Consider the following 20,692-nt stretch of genomic DNA (forward strand, 5'->3'; position numbering starts at 1 on the left):
GCGTATCACCAAAAGGCCTTTAACATAAAAATTTAAGGAGAAATGAAATGAAAGATACAGAAAGGAAAAAAACCGTCATTTCAACATACATAAAGACGGAAAGTCGTTAAACATTATCTCCACTGAAGGTGGTTTTTATTTTTTATCTAGATTAAATAAACTTTTTCTAAAATTTGTGATTGACGAATTCCTTTACTGTATTGCTGATTCACCGTTACATATAGCCCTGCATTAGCTCCCGCCAAGTATGATTCCTATTTTCCCGCCAACCCGAAAGATGCACACGCATCGCATAACGGATTATTAGTGTGAGCTACAACTTTAATGCATTTTCAGCATTTTTAGTATTTTTAACATCAGAAAGTGAGGAACGGAACGACCAAATTTGCCCCTATTTCACAAGTCTGTAACTAATGTCATGATCACCGCCATCGGATGAGTTAACAAGTGACAGCATTTGTCTAAAGGAGGAATAAATGATCTCTGTCGTATTTTTGGTTTTAATCTGTAGCAAAGAGACGAAGATTGAAATGAACACACACAAAAATTGCACACGATAGTCTGTATTGTACTCTTACCTTTGTACCCTCAATTATAATTCACCATTTTATTTTTTTATACCATAGCAAGTTTCGTTCCCAAGGGGTATTCCGGATTTCAAGAGACGTGGATGACCGAATGGGGGCAAAAATCAAAACCCCCAAACTTCACTGCACCAAAAATTATCCCCCCAAAAAACCCTATACAGAGCTGCTCACCAACAATATTATTCAGTTAAAATCAAGCCAACTGAGAAAATACTTGCCAAATGTTTCTTATCCCAAAAGAATCCCGGAATTGAAAATTTTAAACCCAAAAAATTCTTTTATCATCGCCATCACTTGAAATCCGAAGTACCTCCACTGGGGTTTCGTTCCACCCTAAATTTCTTATTCGAAAGTTTTGCTTATCACGTACTTCATAACCGCAAAACAGATTGTCGAATACGAAGCAGAATCAGAGAGTTATAAGTCAAAAGGAAAGAATCACGAATGGGAAAAGAACCAAGTATCCTCTATTTTTTGAAAACCGAAATACACAGTCAACTGGAAAACGAAGCGCCCTCAACCCCGGTGAAAGGGCCTGCAATAAACCCAATGATATTGTGTTAGTTCTAAACATGCGGAATTTTTTGTTATTTGCTGGGCGATTTTAGCATGGTTTAAGTTGTCGAATTTGTCGATTTTTCTTCGCTGTGTTACGGAGTTCGGTATACCACTAGCCGCTCCAATCTTAATTTTTTAGCATGCGTATACTTCTACTACAAGACCGGCGTCGATAGTGTGATATCGTGCCCAGTTGTGGTAGTATAAAGAGTTTCACTTTAGTGCTAAACAATATTCCCATGGTAATTTGTTATGCGGTTGAAGACCCTCGTTGTACCCATCAACAGAAACGTTTGGAAAGGTTGCATTTATATTAATGGATGACGAAATCCTATGGTGCAACCACAGCACCTTCACATGGTACCATTTATCATAATTATTAACATTATGATTATGACGGATGATGTTGATGATGATGATGATGATCATTATTATTAATTGAAAAGGTTATTTCAGTGTTAATCCAATCTTAAGTTTTGGTAGTTTTTTAGGGGGAAAAAAGTGCTGTTGTCAATGTGGTCATAGCCCCCAAATATCTTCAAGTAGCAAACGGGATTTATCTAATTAACAATGTTTTTATCACAAACTTTTATCAACAAGGTATCACTGATCAATAACGAAAGCTGTTGCAAATTATGACTATCATCTCCCTTAATGGGTTCTATGAATCTCCAGGTAAACTTAACCGAGTTTCACTTGCACGAAAATGAGATCTTATGTTTACAAGCGACATTCTAATGATAGCACATTGCTGCAATTGACTCCTGATTCTGTTTTCAAATATGGTTCTGTCACGTGTTACGGAAGTCGCATTTTAACTCCATGCTGCTACTAAGTCGATTGACTACGTAACAAAAAAAATAACTGAAAAAAAAAACATCGCTCTGAATCTGAAGATGAATCAGCTTACAAGGTTGTCGAAACGTATTTAAAGTTCGCAATGGTCGGTTACTAGGGTGACGTGAGCGAGTGGGCCACTGAAATTCTGAAAAGCAGTTTCATGTCTTGATTGAAAGCGCAATGGAAAACTGAATTAGAGTACATGTACGGTCCTGTTCTATGAAAATGACTTCACCGCGAATTTCATGACTGCCTGCCACATAATTTCAATGAATTTGTTTCAATGAAATGTGCGTTTACCACTTGTGGCAAAATGGATGGTTGTTTTGGTAATAATGCTTATACAAGTGAAGATAATATCAATTTAAAGCTTTTTACTGATTTTTCCAGATCAAACCATTATGGCACAGAGTGGAAACGGAGCAGCAAGTGAGAGTGATGTTACATCACATGGTACCGGACAAGAGCTGAACATTGATGATGACACACTGAAAGGTAAAGATTCTTACAACTGTTAATACTGTATCCCCAACAAGACTTTAACATAGCAAAATACGGAGGAATGAAATAAAAGATACAAAAAAGAAAAAAAAAATCCGTCATTTAAAAACATTCAACATATCAAAGTGGTTAGAGAGTCAAAGTCGAAGGTGGTTTTTCAACTTTTTATCTGGATTAGGCTTTTTGTAGAATTTGTGGCCGACGAATGCTGAATTTTCTCCCGGCAGGTATGATATCTATTTTCCCGCCAACCAGAAAGATGCACGCTACCTCATAACGTCTTTAATAGTATTGTAAGTCCCGTCTAGCGCTACAAATTTAATGCTTTTCTAGCTTTTTTGGCGCCTTTAACTCTAGAAAGTGAGCATAACTAACGACCAAATTTGCCACTATTCCGTGACCAATGTCATGGTCAACGCCATTTATTAGTGAACAAGTGACACCATTTGCCTAAACGAGGAGTAAATGACCTCTGTCATGATCACATTTTTTGTTTTAATATGCAGCAGAGAGACGAAGACGGAAATGAACATATTAAAAAGTTGCACACGATAGTCCGTATTGTACTCTTATCTTTTGTACTCACAATTATAATTCACTATTTTATTTTTTTACACCATGGCAAGTTTCGTTCCCAAAGGAGTATTCCGGATTTTAAGAGACGTGGATGAACTAATTGGGGCAAAAATCAAAACCCACAAAAGTTCCCTGAACCAAAAATTAACCCCCAAAAAAATCCTATACAGAACTACGCACCCACAAAATTATTCAGTTAAAATCAAGCCACCCCGGAAGAATCCCGGAATTGAAAATTTTAAGCCCAAAAAATCCTTCTATCATCGCCGTCACTTGAAATCCGAACTACCTCAACTGGAGTTTCGTTCCACCCCAAATTTCTTAATCAAAAGTTTGCTTATGGCGTTCTTCATAACCGCAAAACAGATTGTCGAATACGAAGCTGAATCGGAGAGACCTACAAGTAAAAAGGAAAGAACCACGAATGGAAAAAACAAACAAGTACCCTGTATTTTTTGGAAACCGAAATACACTCAACTCGAAAACGAAGAACCCTCAACGCCGGTGAAAGGGTGTGCAATAAACCAAATGGGTCCGTAAATTTGAAGCGTGACCATCCCCTTTGGGTATTTGCGTTGCCTCAACGTACTCGTACCGATTGTTGGGTATTTGGAATCAAATGTTTTGGCTCGGGGAGGGGAGCGTATAGTAGAGTTTTACATTTTTAGCGCCTTACATTGAGAAATTTTGCGGTATGGTGGTGTTTCGCAAATTTTCGTGCGGTACTTTTATAACTGTGGCCTTGAATTCTGATATTGTGGTATTTCTAAACATGTGGAAGTTTTTGTGATTGGCTCGGCGATTTTTAGCGTGGTTGTGTCGAATTTCTAGATTTCTCTTTACGGTGTTACGGTGTTCCGTATACCCCTAGCCGCTCTTCAATCTTTTTTTTTTTTGCGCATGCGTATACTTCTGCCACAAGACCAGCTTTGATAATGTGATATTGTGCCCAGTTGCGGTTTTAGAAAGGTTTACCAAACAATATTCCCATGATAATTTGTTATGCGGTTGAACCCATCAACAGAAATAATTAGCAAGGCATTTATAACAACGGATGCTGAAATCCTATGGTGCAGCCACAGCACATTCACATTGTACCATTTATTATTATAATTATTATAACTATTATATTATTATTATTACTATTTGAAAAGGTTATTTTAGTGTTAATCCAATCTTAAGTTTTTGTAGTTTTGAAAGTAAAATAGTGTTGTTTTTGATGTGGTCATAGCAGCCAAACATCTTTAAGTAGCAAACCGTATTTATATACTTAACAGTGTTTATCCCAAGTTTTTATCAACAAAGTATTACCAATAACGAAAGCTGTTGCAAATTATGACGATTATCCCCTTAAGTTCTATCAAGCTAAAAGTAAACTTTACCGAATTTCACTTGCACCAAAAAGAAACAATATGTTTTTAAGGATTATTGCTGCAATTGACTCCTGATTCTGTTTTCAAATATGATTCTGTCAGGTGTTACTGAAGTGGTACTGTAACTCCCTGCTCCTACTAAGTCGATTGACTAGGGTAACAAAAAAACTGCAAAAACCGTGGCTCTGAATCTGAAACTGAATCAGCCACCGAGATTGTCGAAAAGTGAGTTGGCCGTGGTTGGTTAATAGGGAGGCCTGAGCGACTGAGCTACTGAATTCTGGAGAACAGTTTCATGTCTTGATTGAAAGCATAACGGAAAACTGAATCAGATTACGTGTACTGTCCTGTTGTTTGAAAATTACTTCACCACTTATTTTATGACTGCCTGCCAGAGAATTTTGATTGATTTGTTCTGTCAATAAAAGTTTTATACTAATGTGAGTTTACCAGTTGTGGCAAAATGAATGGTTGTTTTGATAACAGTGCTTATACAAGTGAAGTTAATATTAATTTAAAGCTTTTTACCGATTTTTCCAGATCAAACCATTATGGCACAGAATGAAAACGGAGCAACACGTGAGAGTGATGGTACATCACTTGGTACCGGACAAGGGCTGAATTTTGATGATGACACACTGAAAGGTAAAGATTCTTACAACTGTTAATAGTGTATCACTAAAAGGCCTTTAACATAGTAAACTAAGGAGAAATGAAATAAAATATACGGAAAAGAGAAAAAACCGTCCTTTGAAAACATTCAACATACGGAAGTGGTTAAAGAGTCAAAGTCGTTAAACATTATCTCTACTGGAGGTGGTTTTTATCCTTTTATCTAGATTAGGCTTTTTCTAGAATTTGTGGTCGACGACTAATTACTTCCTCTTGCGGATTCACCGTTACATACAGTGGTGCATTAGCTCTCGGCAAGTACGATTCCTATTTTCCCGCCAACCGAAGGATGCACACGTACTGCATAACGCTTTAGTAGTGTTCTCTGGAGCTACGAATTTACTGCATTTTCAGCTTTTTGAGCATTTTTAACTTCAGAAAGTGAGGAGCTGAACGACCAAATTTGCCACTATATCAGAAATCTGTGACCAATGTGACCAATGTCATGGTCAACGCCATTTATGAATGAACAAATGACACCATTTACCTAACCTTGAAAGAAATTATCTCTCATACATGTGTATGTTGTTTAGTAATCTCTAGCAAAGAGACGAAGACGGAAATTAACACAAAAAAAAACTTGCACAGGGTATTCCCTTATTGTACTCTTATCTTTTGTTTTCACAATTATAATTCACCATTTTATTTTTGTTTTCTTTCTTTATTTTTCTATCACTTTTCCTGCCGAAAGGATCAGTTTATTGTTTTAATTGCACAGTTACCGTATTTCCTAGAATAATAATCGTCCCTCCAATAATCGCCTCCCTCCAATAATCTCCCCCTTATGACGGAAAAATTTAAAATAGTCGCTGACCCTCCATTTCTTTTATTCTCTCCCTGTCAAGTTAAAAATGCCACCTTAGGCTCTGACGTCGAGGATACTGCACTGACATTGAAACTTAACCAAGGACCAAATTTGGAACACTTTTAAATCCCATGTTCAGTATATTAGATGTGATTATTTTTGATTTTATGAGATAATAAATAACAATTATTCACCGACGTGGAGATGGCTAGTATTGGGTATAGTATTGGGTTTAGTATATACTAAAACAGTGAGATAATTGAGCACAAAATGATGATTTTTAACTCATTTACTGTTGCCAACGATTACAATTTTGGCGCGCGATGACCGAACGGCCGCGGTCGTCGCTATTTCTTAGCGACAAATAAAACTTTTGAAGGCGTTTGTTTAGCTCTTGCGGGGAAGTTTCTTCAAAAGGAGTTGTGAGTTCTGTTTGTATTTAAAATAATTCTGTAAAAAAGATTATTAAATTTAGTTTTAAGCTTATTTATGAACAAGTCAACTAAATAAAGTAACGCGAGACTTAAGCTTAATTTGCATTTGTAAACAAACAACTTTTTCACCGGTTTTTATCGATAACTATTCAAGTCAAAAAGACAAAGCTTTACCTGTTAAAACTTCCAAACCGAACTTTGTCACCTTCTTCATGTATTTCCGAAATAGCTTGCTTGATTAGTTGCGAAATTTCTTAGTTTGTTACGGCAGCAAACTGGGAAAGCATTTTGCTCGCAACCTACGCGAGTTTGGCGTCGCTCGCTCGGAGGAACTGGAGGTGAATCAGCGAATAGTGCAGGATACTCACTGATTGAGGAGCCAATCAGAGCGCGCGAAAAACACTATCCACTGTTTTAGTACATACTAAAACAAAATATTTAGGGTACGACTTCCAGTGAGCAGTATATGAAATAATCGTCTCCCTAGAATAATCGCCCCCTTTTGGTGCGAAAAAGATACTGTATTGCATCCCGATCTCCCAAAAGAGCAAAAACTCACCCCCGCTCGTCCTTTAAATTCTCTCTTCCTGGTCCTGTTTTTATCTCTCGTCCCGAATATCACTTACAAAAGATCTGCTCAATGCCGCATCCCGCCTATTGCAGACCACCCACCCCAGCCGTCTTTGTTTGAGGGGAAGGGGGCCTGGCTCCTTTACAGGTTTTCCCAAGGCTTAGAGAGAAGTATGGAACAAGTTAAGTGAGAAGCCCGAAAGCTGGACCCAGCAAGGAACGCAAGAGGGGTATGGTGGGAAAGAGGGCAGAACGCGAGAGGATAGTGATGGGAAAGGAAAATAGAGAAAGCTTCATTTTTTCTCCCCTTCCCATTACTCCTTTCGTCCCCTTTCCTTAACAATTAACTCAAATATCCCCCAAAAAGTTATCGCGAGCGATTGGGGACAATGCAGGGGAGGGGAGGGGAGGTGGAAGTTGTACACGGGCTATAGACCGTGAGGTTTAATGACATTTCAATCTGCTTCATTTTTAGCAATAGCTGAAGTCTACAAAACCGAAGGCAATGAAGCGTACTTAAAGGAAGATTACAGCAACGCCGTTTACTTTTATACTGAGGGAATTAAAGTAAACTGCATGGACGAAGACCTAAGGGTGGAACTGTACAGCAACAGAGCATATGCAAACCTTCGTTTAGGTAAAATTACTTGTATTTTGAAAAAAAAGAAATATTGCCTACTTTCTGACTGCTTAACCACTGATGTTGAATGTTTGTGACTTGCTTTGGAATGGTCCGTCAGGGGCTTTCCAGATTTCACTGATCTTATTTGCTTTGAATTAACTTCGCTGCGTTTGCTGTGAGTGATTTTTAGTATTTTTATTCGTTTGAATTTTCAACATTCATAGGAAACTACATTTACTCACTGGTAGATGTAAAAAACGCCACGGACATTCGACCATTGGCAATCAAACCAATAATAGCAGGTAATTTTAGAAGATTTTTTTTTTTACTTATTAGCATCTAAGAAACAGACTGGGTTATCATAATTATACTAGTAATGTTGTTAAAGCATTATAATTACGGCGTTCTTGTGAAAACACCGTAGCCTTCCTTTAATTTGTTTCGTCACAAAAGTTCAAATGGCTACAATTAAAGTTCAAACGTTTAAATAATATGGAAAAATGTGAAGTTTAGATTTGGAGTCCAGAGGTTAACAAAGTCATCATCAAATGTTTGTTTGCTCACGGGCCCTTGATAGTACAAAAATGGCAACTACGGTTATTGGTAGGCTACTTGCGACATAGTTCTTCTTTCTCTTGAACATAGGCACGTATGACGTGCATGAGCTATCATGGGTGCTTCAGCGTAAATGTGCCACGAATGTACCTTTGAACCTAAATTTTAGACTGGTTTATTGTCTGAAATTATCCGGAAATTGGGTATTGCTGTACATGAAAGTGATGAAAGTAGCAAAATGACAGCTTAAACACGAAAGTTGCGCACAATTGAATCTATCTTGATCGCTATAGAAAACTTATTAGTCCATCCTGAAGGATTATATGCTTCTGGTTCATCACACTGCGACATACAAAGATACTGATACACTATAAGAACACTGACAACTGAGCTATTTTGAGAAATGGCAAGGAGGAAGGGAGCAAGACATAAAAATGTTTTCAACGTGCTTTAATTTTACGATTTTAGGGGCGAAAGCGTTTGCAAAGTTAAAACTGTTTGAGCTGGCGATCACGTGGTGTGATCAAGGATTAGCAGTATCCTTTTACTCTTTATATTCCTCCATGGCTGAAAGATGGTTTATTTTTTCAACTTCTTATGCACACTTCCATTACGAATTGGTTGCCATTTTTCTCGACTAACGGTTCGGTACTTATCTGAGGGCGGCGCTTATCAAAACTTCTTCTTTGCGAATTACACAGAAGTACGTGATAGTTTCTTGTTTCTTTGTTTATTCAAAAACGACCACAAAAGTAAAGGAAAAATGGTATTTCTAATAAAAGTTAGTTTTTAAAAAGTTTGTGTAGCAACAGCAACAATATTTATTTGGTCGTATTAGCGTCTCAATATTAACAAGAGTGGATTATCCTCTCTTTAACCATGTTGCAGGGAAAATACTGCGTACAGTCAAACCTATGACTGTCACCCTTGAGAAATGGTGACCGCTATATAAATATATACAGGTTTCCTTTCAATTCAACTTGATATTGAGTTCGTTCAACGCTTGTAGTTCCCCCATTCGATTGCCATGAAAAGGTTAACTCCTTCGACGATTTCGCTAGCATTTATTTTTCCGTCTACTTTGGAGCGCACATATTGAAGTTTGTCCATGATTTGATCGTAATCCAATTTGTTGACCGTTATGAACAGGTAAAAAAAATAATGGAATTGTGCATTTTGGGAGTCTAAAGGGTGACCGCATCCGTTATAGAGAGGTGACCGCATCATACAGATCAACTTTACAGAACATATATGGCAATATTTTCGGAGAGTTGTTCAGTAGCCGTAGTATACAGGGTAGCCGCTATATACAGTGCCGTTACGTACTGGTTTGACTGTAGTATTGTTTTTTTTTTGCTTCTCATTAGGCAGCTCATAAGAGGCAACTCTTTTCTGATTTAATTCGGTACACGTTCTTTTTAAAATATGTCTTGCTTTCAAAGCGAAAAAGGGGGAGGTATATCTTGCTGTTTTCACCTTGTTGTATATCATTATTTGATACAAACCGGTAGTGAACTAGAATCACAACAAGATGAGACAAGTATTGTAAGTATACTTTACTTCAACTTAATTTCGAAATTACTATTTACACCTTAACCATTTGGAAGATCGACGCGGAAAACACCACGTTGCTTGAACTAAGGAATAAAGCGACGAGTAGAAAAGGCGTGGACAACGAGGTATTTTGTTTTATTTACATAAAATGGCATTTTGAATTGTGTTGATTAAGCGGTCGAAGTGACATTTCGTATTACTGATATTACACGGTTGGCTAATAGAAGAGGTTCCATCGCCGAATATCACCATTCGTTCCTTTTTGGCGGAAGTTAATTACAGTGAATGGCTGGTTCGTCAAGTTCTTTCATCGAACTAATTTCGATTCAACTGATGATGGACCTTGAAAAGGTTACATATGAGATTTCAAGGGTTTGAAATATTGATCGAAGTTAAAGTCTATTTTACAGAATTACCCAACTAAAATAAACATTAGTTCATAACCACTAGAAAAAACACAGTGTGCGAAAATACTTTTCTTAAAGAAACTTTGGGCGCTTTCCATTCAACCAAAACGTCCACTTTGAATTTTCGGCAACTTCCAATAGCAAATGGTACAGTATTTTTCAAAACTTCCAAAAAAGAGGACAATCTTGCGAGGTATACCCAAATTCTCGAAACATTTTTAACGGAAGATTTCTTTTCACTCAATTTTGCTCTCGGGATTTCTTGGTAGAATTTCTTGAAACTTGCCGTCTGAGCTATATTATGTGCTAATCTGTTTTCAAAGCCATAATCTGACTTAAGCGAGTAATAGCGGGGGTTTCTATTGCTGGGGATTTGGCTGTATTAGCAGGGGTCGTCCGAAATATCGAGGTATCCGCAAGGAAAGAGTTGACTTTTCGTATTGCCACAAAAAACCTTGCTGGCTATTTTCTTCCTCACGAAGGTTATAACTTTACAATAAAAACATCTATACCATGACTTGCTTCAAAAGAGGTCTTTTTTACATTTTTTACAGGCATGCCCTAGAAGCAAAGGAAAACATGGAAAACCCGAACAAACTTCCAAAACGAATTGGTTGTACAGTAATTACCTTGGAATGAAAGCTTTAAAACGCGGTGATTTTAAAATAGCCCGGGATCACTATCAGATCGCATTGAATGAAGCCAAAGAAATCGGGAACAAAGACGCGGTAGGAGCTATATATAACAACCTTGGCTGTGCCTATCAGTCTCTCAGCGATTGCAAAAAAGCAATCGAGTTGTATCAGCTGGCTCTACCTATCGCCAAAGATACTGGAAACAAAGATCAAGAAGCAACTATATATAACAACCTTGGCTGTGCCTATCGGTCTCTCAGCGATTTTAAAAAAGCAATCGAGTTTTGTCAGCTAGCTCTACCTATCGCAAAAGATACTGGAAACAAAGATCAAGAAGCATCTACATATAACAACCTTGGCTGTGCCTATGAGTCTCTCAGCGATTGCAAAAAAGCAATCGAGTTGTATCAGCTGGCTCTACCTATCGCCAAAGATACTGGAAACAAAGATCAAGAAGCAACTATATATAACAACCTTGGCGGTGCCTATCGGTCTCTCAGCGATTTCAAAAAAGCAATCGAGTTTTGTCAGCTAGCTCTACCTATCGCAAAAGATACTGGAAACAAAGATCAAGAAGCATCTATATATAACAACCTTGGCGGTGCCTATCAGTCTCTCAGTAATTTCAAAAAAGCAATCGAGTTTTGTCAGCTAGCTCTACCTATCGCAAAAGATACTGGAAACAAAGATCAAGAAGCATCTACATATAACAACCTTGGCTGTGCCTATGAGTCTCTCAGCGATTTCAAAAAAGCAATCGAGTTTCATCAGCTGGCTCTACCTATCGCAAAAGATACTGGAAACAAAGATCAAGAAGCAACTATATATACCAACCTTGGCCGTGCCTATCACTCTGTCAGTGATTTCAAAAAAGCAATGGAGTTTTATCAGCTAGCTCTACCTATCGCAAAAGATACTGGAAACAAAGAACAAGAAGCAGCTACATATAACAACCTTGGCTGTGCCTATGAGTCTCTCAGCGATTTCAAAAAAGCAATCGAGTTTCATCAGCTGGCTCTACCTATCGCAAAAGATACTGGAAACAAAGATCAAGAAGCAACTATATATACCAACCTTGGCTGTGCCTATCACTCTGTCAGTGATTTCAAAAAAGCAATCGAGTTTTCTCAGCTAGCTCTACCTATCGCAAAAGATACTGGAAACAAAGATCAAGAAGCAGATATATATACCAACCTTGGCGGTGCCTATAAGTCTCTCAGTGATTTCAAAAAAGCAATCGAGTTTTATCAGCTAGCTCTACCTATCGCCAAAGATACTGGAAACAAAGATCAAGAAGCATCTATATATAACCACCTTGGCGCTGCCTATATGTATCTCAGTGATTTCAAAAAAGCAATCGATTTTTGTCAGCTAGCTCTACCTATTGCAAAAGATACTGGAAACAAAGATCAAGAAGCATCTACATATACCAACCTTGGCGGTGCCTATCAGTCTCTCAGCGATTTCAAAAAAGCAATCGAGTTTTGTCAGCTAGCTCTACCTATTGCAAAAGATACTGGAAACAAAGATCAAGAAGCGACTATATATAACAACCTTGGCGGTGCCTATAAGTCTCTCAGTGATTTCAAAAAAGCAATCGAGTTTTATCAGCTGGCTCTAAGAATCGCAAAAGATACTGGAAACAAAGATCAAGAAGCGACTATATATAACAACCTTGGCGGTGCCTATAAGTCTCTCAGCGATTTCAAAAAAACAATCGAGTTGTATCAGCTGGCTCTACCTATCGCAAAAGATACTGGAAACAAAGATCAAGAAGCGACTATATATAACAACCTTGGCGGTGCCTATCAGTTTCTCAGTGATTTCAAAAAAGCAATCGAGATTCATCAGCTGGCTCTAAGAATCGCAAAAGATACTGGAAACAAAGATCAAGAAGCAAATATATATAGCAACCTTGGCAGTGCCTATCGGTCTCTCAGTGATTTCAAAAAAGCAATCGAGTTTTATCAGCTGACTCTAAGAATCGCAAAAGATACTGGAAACAAAGATCAGGAAGCAACGATATATAACAACCTTGGCGGTGCCTATGAGTCTCTCAGTGATTTCGAAAAAGCAATCGAGTTTTATCAGCTGGCTCTACCTATCGCAAAAGATACTGGAAACAAAGATCAAGAAGCAATCATATATAACAACCTTGGCGGTGCCTATCGGTCTCTCAATAAATTAGAAAAAGCAAACGAGGTTTATCAGCCGGCCCTTAGAATCGCAAAAGATACTGGAAACAAACTTCTAGAAGCAACTGTACATAACAACCTTGGCTACCTCAATGAGTCTCTTGGTAAGTTTAAAGAAGCGATCGAGCTTTGTGAGCTGAGTCTTAGAATCACATTAGGTACTGGGAAGAAAAATGGAGAAGGAATTACATATATAAATCTCGGAAATGTCTATGAGCATCGCGGTAATTACGAAAAAGCAATGGAATTTTATCAGCTAGCCAGAAGTATAGCAAACGAGACTGGAAACAAAGAGATAGAACAAAGTGGATATAATTACCTTGCTCATGTTCTTTGGTCTCTTGGCGACTACTCCAAAGCCGAGGAGTGTTTTAAATCCTGTATTGAACTGGTAGAGGAAATGAGAGTCCTCCTTGAAGGAAACGACGAGTGGAAAATCAGCTTTCGGAATGAACGTGATTGCATTAGTTGTTTAGTGAGACTTCAATTACAACAACGCACTGAACGTAAGAGACTCGAGGCGCTTTTAACAGCTGAGAGGGGAAGAGCAGAAGCTCTCGTGGACCTCTTGGAATCGCAATATGGCGTCAGGAAATCAATCTGTTCGCTGTCGAAACAGCAGACGGAACTTATCATTTTAAACCACATTTCGTCACCCACGTTATTTCTAATGAATGATACCCAATCAGTGAATATCTGGATGCTGTTAAAGGGGAGAAAGGAGGGTCCCTTTGTGCAACACCGAGTCAGTGACGACTTGACATCAATGACTTACCAAACATACAAACAGATTGGTGTGAACAAAAACCTGTGGAAATACATTCCCACCCGGAAAAAGACTGGAGACCAGGGTGGTGCTTTAAATGAATTGTACGACATGGTTATCGCTCCATTTTCCTACTCGTTAGAAGGTGATGAACTCGTTATTGTCCCTGACGGTTCATCGTTCTTAATTCCTTATGCTGCCCTTGCGGACCGAAAGTCCAGGTATTTATCTGAAACGCTAAGAATTAGATTGGTTCCATCACTGACAATCTTAAGGCTGCTGGCAGAATGTCCGGAGGGTCGCCATAGTACATCGGGGGCTCTACTTGTTGGCAACCCGTGGGTGGAAACTGTACGCATCAAAGGCTGCAGACGGTTCCCGCAGCTTCCAGGTGCTGAGGAAGAGGTAAAAATGATTGGACAGATTCTTAACATCGAGCCTCTCACCGGAAAGAACGCTACAAGATATCGGGTTTTAAGCGGGCTCAACTCAGTTTCGTTAGTGCACATAGCAGCACATGGTCGTACAGAAACCGGAGAAATTATTTTGTCTCCTAATTTTCCTGGTGCAAAAAGACCCAAAGAGCGAGACTTTCTTTTGACGATGGCAGATGTGTTGGATGCAAAAGTGCGCGCCAAACTTGTTGTCTTAAGCTGCTGCAACAGTGGGCGAGGAAAGATTAAAGTCGAAGGCGTGGTTGGTATTGCACGTGCCTTTTTAGGAGCCGGTGCGCGTTCTGTTATTGCGACACTGTGGGAGATTGATGACGAAGCCACTCTTGCGTTTATGAGACACTTTTACGAACATTTAGTAGCAGGGCAAAGTGCAAGTAAGTCCCTTCATCAGGCCATGAAATGGATGAGGGAGTCGGAAAAATTCAATGCCGTGAAGCACTGGGCTCCATTCGTGCTGATCGGTGATGACGTGACATTGAATTTTGGCCAATAAAAGGTGAGGTCCTCTCTGTAAGATAAGATAGAAAAATAATCACATGTTCGTAGACTTGAGAAATGAAAGGGCTTATATCTTTGACTCCGCTCTTAGATTTCTTGCACCTGATTGTTTGGATACCGGGAACCATTTTACTTTTCACAAAGTACGATTGAGAAACAAACAACACGACAGAAAAGTAGTCATTTAATCGGCAGATCAGCAAAGTAAGAATAACACTGTGTACAACTGATTTAATAAACAAGAAAATGGGAAACGAAGATGAAGCTTCGTTTGAATTTTCACACTTGAGTCTTTCATTCATAGGTTAAAAAAGTATCAATAAAATATAAAAAATACAGTTAGTATATCAAGCTTAAGAGATTTCATCTCTGAGCCGTTAACTTTTAGGAGTCTATCACCATTACTGTCTTCACTTGTTTTCGACCACTAATAAGCATTTCTTTTCATGTTCAGTTAAAGAATTATTCACGGTATAAAAATTAATGCACCTGCAGGAAGAAAGAGTATTGTGAGCAGGGCAAATTCCCGCCTCCTGTGGGGTACTTCTCTGAGAAAATTTGGCAAACTGTTTTTTCGTTCTGAGACTTAAACCGCTTCTCTCAAAAGTCAAATGGATAAAAACATGCCCAATCCCAGGCCTTTCTTCCAGGGAGCACAAATTTTAGGCTCACATGATTTCGGGCCCAGAATCTATACCCAATTTCAGGTCAAAAGAATCCATTTTCCTTGGGCTACCCATACTGTAAATCCTCTATTAAGCCCCCCCTCTCTCAATAAGCTCCCCCTCTAATAAGCCGCCCTTCTCTTTTAAGCCCCTCTTCCCCTTCCCTCCTCTCCCCTTCCCTTATTATTCTTCACTAATTTATGATATACTATATTTATCAATCACAACTGTAACACTTCATGTGGACTGGTCCACGATAGTTTTTTTCACCAGCTGGACTTTCAGATTTGTTTTTGATCCTGGGCTGCATGACATACAACCATTGTACTTGAGCTTTTACACTTTGCAGTTATAGTTCTTTATGGAGAACTGATACCATCGTCTTTGCTAAATTATGTAGGCCCCCTCCCTAAAATGTGTTTGAAATAAATAAACCCCCCAGGGGCTTAATAGAGGGTTTACGGTAACTATAGAGCTTATTTAAGGGATTAGGCGCCCACCCAACCTTTACAAAGAAGTGGAGCCGATAATAACTTGGTTGTTGCTGTCTTGAATCCATTGCAGGCCAACGAAAGAAATGGATGGATTTCCGATGTACATTTGGAATCGTCTTCATCATACTGAATCCCCACTGCGTCGCTTTCCCGCGACAGGATCAAGTCCTATCATCTTTCACTCCAGTTTAACTGGTTGCTATCCATAGCAACAGACGACAGGGAACAGTTTCAATGGAAATATAGTCTCAAATAACAAAACTGGACCATTATTTCTGGAAATTTTTGTAGATGCAAACACGCCTTTAAGCTTTCAAAAAGCAGGATAGCAGATGCGTGGCATAAGCCCTTTTAACAATGCGCTGTACAACCAATCGTTCTCGAACGGACCAGGTGATGAGTTGTTATCAAGTGAACTTTCCCAGCTAGAATAGGTATTAAATAGTTGCCTTTCAGTCTTATGAGAGCTCATAGATTTCATTTGTTATTGCTTTCAACGTGTACAGCGAAAATTCAGTTTAGAAATGAGACGCTCATCTTAGTATTTTGGCTCGGCCAAGTTGGGTAGGAAGTGTACATTAAGAAATATGCAGTTATCCTACTTCGAGAAAGTTAGCCACAATACTCATGAGATCTCTCATACAAGATACCCCAATCTGGGATAAATATAGTGTAAAGTATACTCAATTAAATATTCAATTTGGACGTGCCCATAATATACAACTATTCCCCTCAGTGGAAGTTGTTTTAGTATTTACCAAATCAGTCGGATAAAAATGAGAAAAAGCACCTTTTTGTAAATTAAAAACGTCACTTAGTGGAAACTTTATTTCCAATTTACGAACATTTCAGGGATTTTGTCAAGTGCATTTTTACGATTTTGTCGCAAATTCAGCATGAAAATAATTTTCCACCTACCAGTAAACACCGTCAAGCCATGGCCAAAGATAGTCGCTTTCTTGGTATTTGTTTGTAAGACTGCTTCATTTATAGGTTAAATTTAAGGCTTTTTGTGAGTTGTCAGTTAAATGATTATTAATGATTAACTATGAAACTTGTTTGTATATTTTTGATGCGAAATTTACCTTTAAAGACACATATAATGTAATTAAAATTAATGATTAAATTCCAAAACTGATGCAATAGTACCTTAATTTTTATCAGTTTTGCTATTGTTAGCATTTCAAGTGGCCCTCCATTTCTCAAGTCTTGTGTTACTCCCCTCCACTCCAACGTTTTTGCTGGCCCAGAGTCCAACGTTTCCAACCATTATGCCAATCAAAATTTAGACATTCAGAATATATTATTGGGCCTTAGATCGAAAGAAAGACAGTGTCTGAATCATCTCGGAAAAGACTTGCAATTGCTTTTGCAACGCCCTCATTAGTAGCCATCGTATGCTGGCGCGTTCTCAGAGGAGCGTAAATTTGAGATCATAGGTCATTTTTACCACAGATGGTACATGACATGGGTTTTACAGTAAATCATTAACGAAATATGACACTTCAGTGCCTTGCTGCTAAGATTACCCCGAAAAACGCACATTGATCACATTGGCTGACGAAAAGAGTGGAACAATGCTATTTAAGGCCTTAAAACGGGTTTTTTAGAAAATAAGGGACAATCAGGTTCTTCGTCAGTTGTCAATTAAAATTTTGGCCATTTGTCAGTTGTCACTTAACCCCATCCAGACTCTCTTAATACCACTAGCAAGGCGCACTGAAAACAAAACGCTTGACCGTCGCTTGTCTAGTTTAACCAAATGTGGTAATCGAGCAAGATGGCCCGTTCAGTTTTAAAGAATTTCTTAAACACTCAGTCCACCGCAAGTAGATTTAAAGGGATTGAAATTTGAAAACTCCCTCCCTCTAGTCTCAAAATCTTTAAGACGGCTTTTTTTGGTTCTTCTTTTGCAAATTCCGAATTGACAACTGATATACAAAAATTTGGTAAAGTGCGTTCGATGGCACTTATTTCGGAAGCAGAACTCAAAAAACGATTCCATTAACACTCCTGCATCAGAAATTTCCTAATTTCTGAGGTCTAAAAGAAGTTTATATACTAGAGAGTTCGAATATAGACAAAACGAAATGTGCATACTCAGCGGAAAACGCCTGATCAATTAAATGCATTTAATAGAATTTTACTATGTAACTTTCCCGGTCCCACACCTTAATTGCGGGCGACAAGAGGAGCCCGCAATGTTAATCTCCAGGCTGTTATTAAGCATGCGTCGCATGTCTGTAGCCAGGATTCGTTTGGACTTCCACTAAGAATGAAGGGAATGCACAGAACGCAATTTGATCACTCGCGATTGGACCTTCTATCACTCGTGATCTGATCACGCGTGTTTTGACTGACTATCACGTGAAACGTGCGCAAAGCACAGCGTCGGAACAAAAGCGTTTTGACCTTCAATCGTTGTCACCCGCACTTTGTAACCTATGGTTATTACTAGTTGATTGCCATTCAAATACAGTAAAATATGAAATGAACTTTTAATGATGAAGCTCTCTCCCTTCCTTCATTCCTAGTATTCGAACACAATGTAATCACAAATAAACTCTATTCAAACGATACTGCCCGCGATAGCTATCGAATAAAAACACTTTCAAAAAGGACTGTGCAGTATACTTAAAAACCAGTATCTTGGATAATTAAGTAAAGAAATTAACAAATTTGAGAGTAAGACTCGTGGAAAGTCATGCAGCGATAAGTTGAGTTCAATATAAAAAATATTATTCTTTCTGTATACTTAAAAACAATAAATAAGCGCCGATATTGATATCTATTGCGTATTTATTCTTTTTAAAAATGTTTAAGGAAATTCAAATAAATTTCAGCTTAACAAAATTAATCCTTTGAAATGTTGCATTATTAACGTGCGGTATGCTTAAGAAGGGCAGGGTTTTTCAGTAATGCCACAGCAAGCAAAGCCTTTGCATATCTGTGGTCAATAAACAAAACAGCAAATGCTTGCATTTGTTTGTCTTTTAAGATCAAGAACTTTTTCATTATCTTTGCTGCAATGTTCTTTTTGGAGAGATTTATACAGGAGACGAAAGAAGTCTAGGAGCAAAAAAAGAAACAAACAAACAAACAAAAACAGAAAAAGGCCAACACGATTTCATAAATTATAAATCATTTCCAATATTTTTCCAAGTTAACCTTTCGGTTAAATCGTTCTTAACGAAATAAAATTAGCTCGAGGTTTGTTTAGGCTCATTTTCACCAGCAAAGTTGTTTCCAGTGGGCACCTTGCTACTGTCTTGTCAAAAATATGTTATATACCCCTTTATAACTAGCCGATAATTTCTTTCTGATTGGATAAGTCAAGGAAAACTCTGAACACCGTTCCGTCAAAGTTCGTGTTTCTGGTACTCTGCTATGAGAGCCAAAACTGAAAAGTGGCACCCTATGATTGCGCCTACAAGCCCAAACAACGCAACGGCCGTGTCAATAACAAAATCATACCATTGCAATCTATCATAACATATCTTCATATGAAAAATAGCGGGGAAAATAAACGCTAAACACATACCGGTAAAACTACCAACTAGAGCCATGTAAAGCCCAAAATGAGGAATTAATACCCCTACAAACAGAGTGAAAGAAACTATGCAGAGTCGGGCGGCAAGCGCTTGGGCGTAGGAAATCTTGTCTTTTGTCTCTTTGGGGTTGTCTATCTTGCAGAAAGGGAACTCGATGTTTTCTAGAATATCGAAAACTGTGTAGACTGGGATAGTGTAAGATGTAGCGGCAAGAAGTAAAACGAGAAGGTTAACACACATGTGAAGTCCCCCGTCCGGTAGATTGTTGGTGATGACCTGATCTGTGTCTTCGGTAAAGGTGAGATAGCCGATGAATCCAAATGCAACTTTTACAAATGTAACTGCCACGTATGTTACACTCATTACGTTTGTGAATTTCTATGGCTCCTTCATGCTCCCTTCGATGGACGGCATGTAAGGCTGTGACGAGTAACTCACGACGATGATGCCGGCCGCGGCGCCGAGCGTCTTCAACTTGAAGTCGGGCATAGAGGCGAAATTGCAGCGCTCGTGATGAATTATAGCGTATATTGTGACCGTTAAGTAAATGATCTCACCGATCAGCACTGTGAGGAAACTGACCCATGATACTTCGTTAAGAGACTTCAGAAATATGTTTGGCAATAGCAACATCGCTCCTAGCGCTGTCCAATGGCTTTGGTACAGTGGGACGAAAGGAAAAGTTGAAGCCAAGATGGATCCACATAGAATGAGCAAAAGAGTGCAGTAAGAGACCTGTTCGAAAATCTGTGCTGCGTTCACTAGGTGGCGGCTAATCTTTGGCGAGAATGCTTCCCCGATTTCCACATAGCTGTTTCGGACGCGAAACGAGGTCAGATCCAGGGAGTATTCGTAGAGGCACTGTACAAGAATTTTATTGGTGAAATTGGAAACAAATGCCAGGGCTACAATTCCAAAAAGAGCAAAGTACCCAAGATGGCTACTCCTTGGTTTGCGTTGAAGATATTCCAGAATGTTTGTAAATTTTTCGTTTTGGTAGAACACCGTAGGCTTTCTTTAATCTGTCTGCTTACAAAAGTTCAAACGGCTACGAATTAAAGTTCCGACGTTTAAATAATATGGAAGAAATTGAAGTTTAGATTTCGAGTCCAGGGCGTAACAAAGTCATCATCAAATGTTTGTTTGCTCACGGGCGCTTTTATAGTATAAAAATGGCAACTACGGTTATTCGTAGGCTACTTGTTGTGACATAGGTCTTCATTCTCTTGAACATAGGCAAGTATGACGTGCACGAGCTATCATGGATGCTTCAGTGTAACTGTACCACGAATGTACCCATTTAAACCTAATTTTAGAGTGGTTTATTGTTTGAAATTGTCCGGAAATTGGGTATTGCTGAACATGAAAATGATAAAAGT

General features: G+C 38.6%; 1 pseudogene; it reads right to left on the reverse strand.

Moving 5' to 3' along the window:
* Positions 1–19,039: 19,039 nt before the first annotated feature.
* Positions 19,040–20,613, reverse strand: LOC140925608 (vesicular inhibitory amino acid transporter-like; annotated as a pseudogene).
* Between the last annotated feature and the right edge of the window lie 79 nt (positions 20,614–20,692).

The sequence above is a fragment of the Porites lutea genome, chromosome 2 (assembly GCF_958299795.1).
Source record: "Porites lutea chromosome 2, jaPorLute2.1, whole genome shotgun sequence".
NCBI lineage: Eukaryota > Metazoa > Cnidaria > Anthozoa > Scleractinia > Poritidae > Porites > Porites lutea.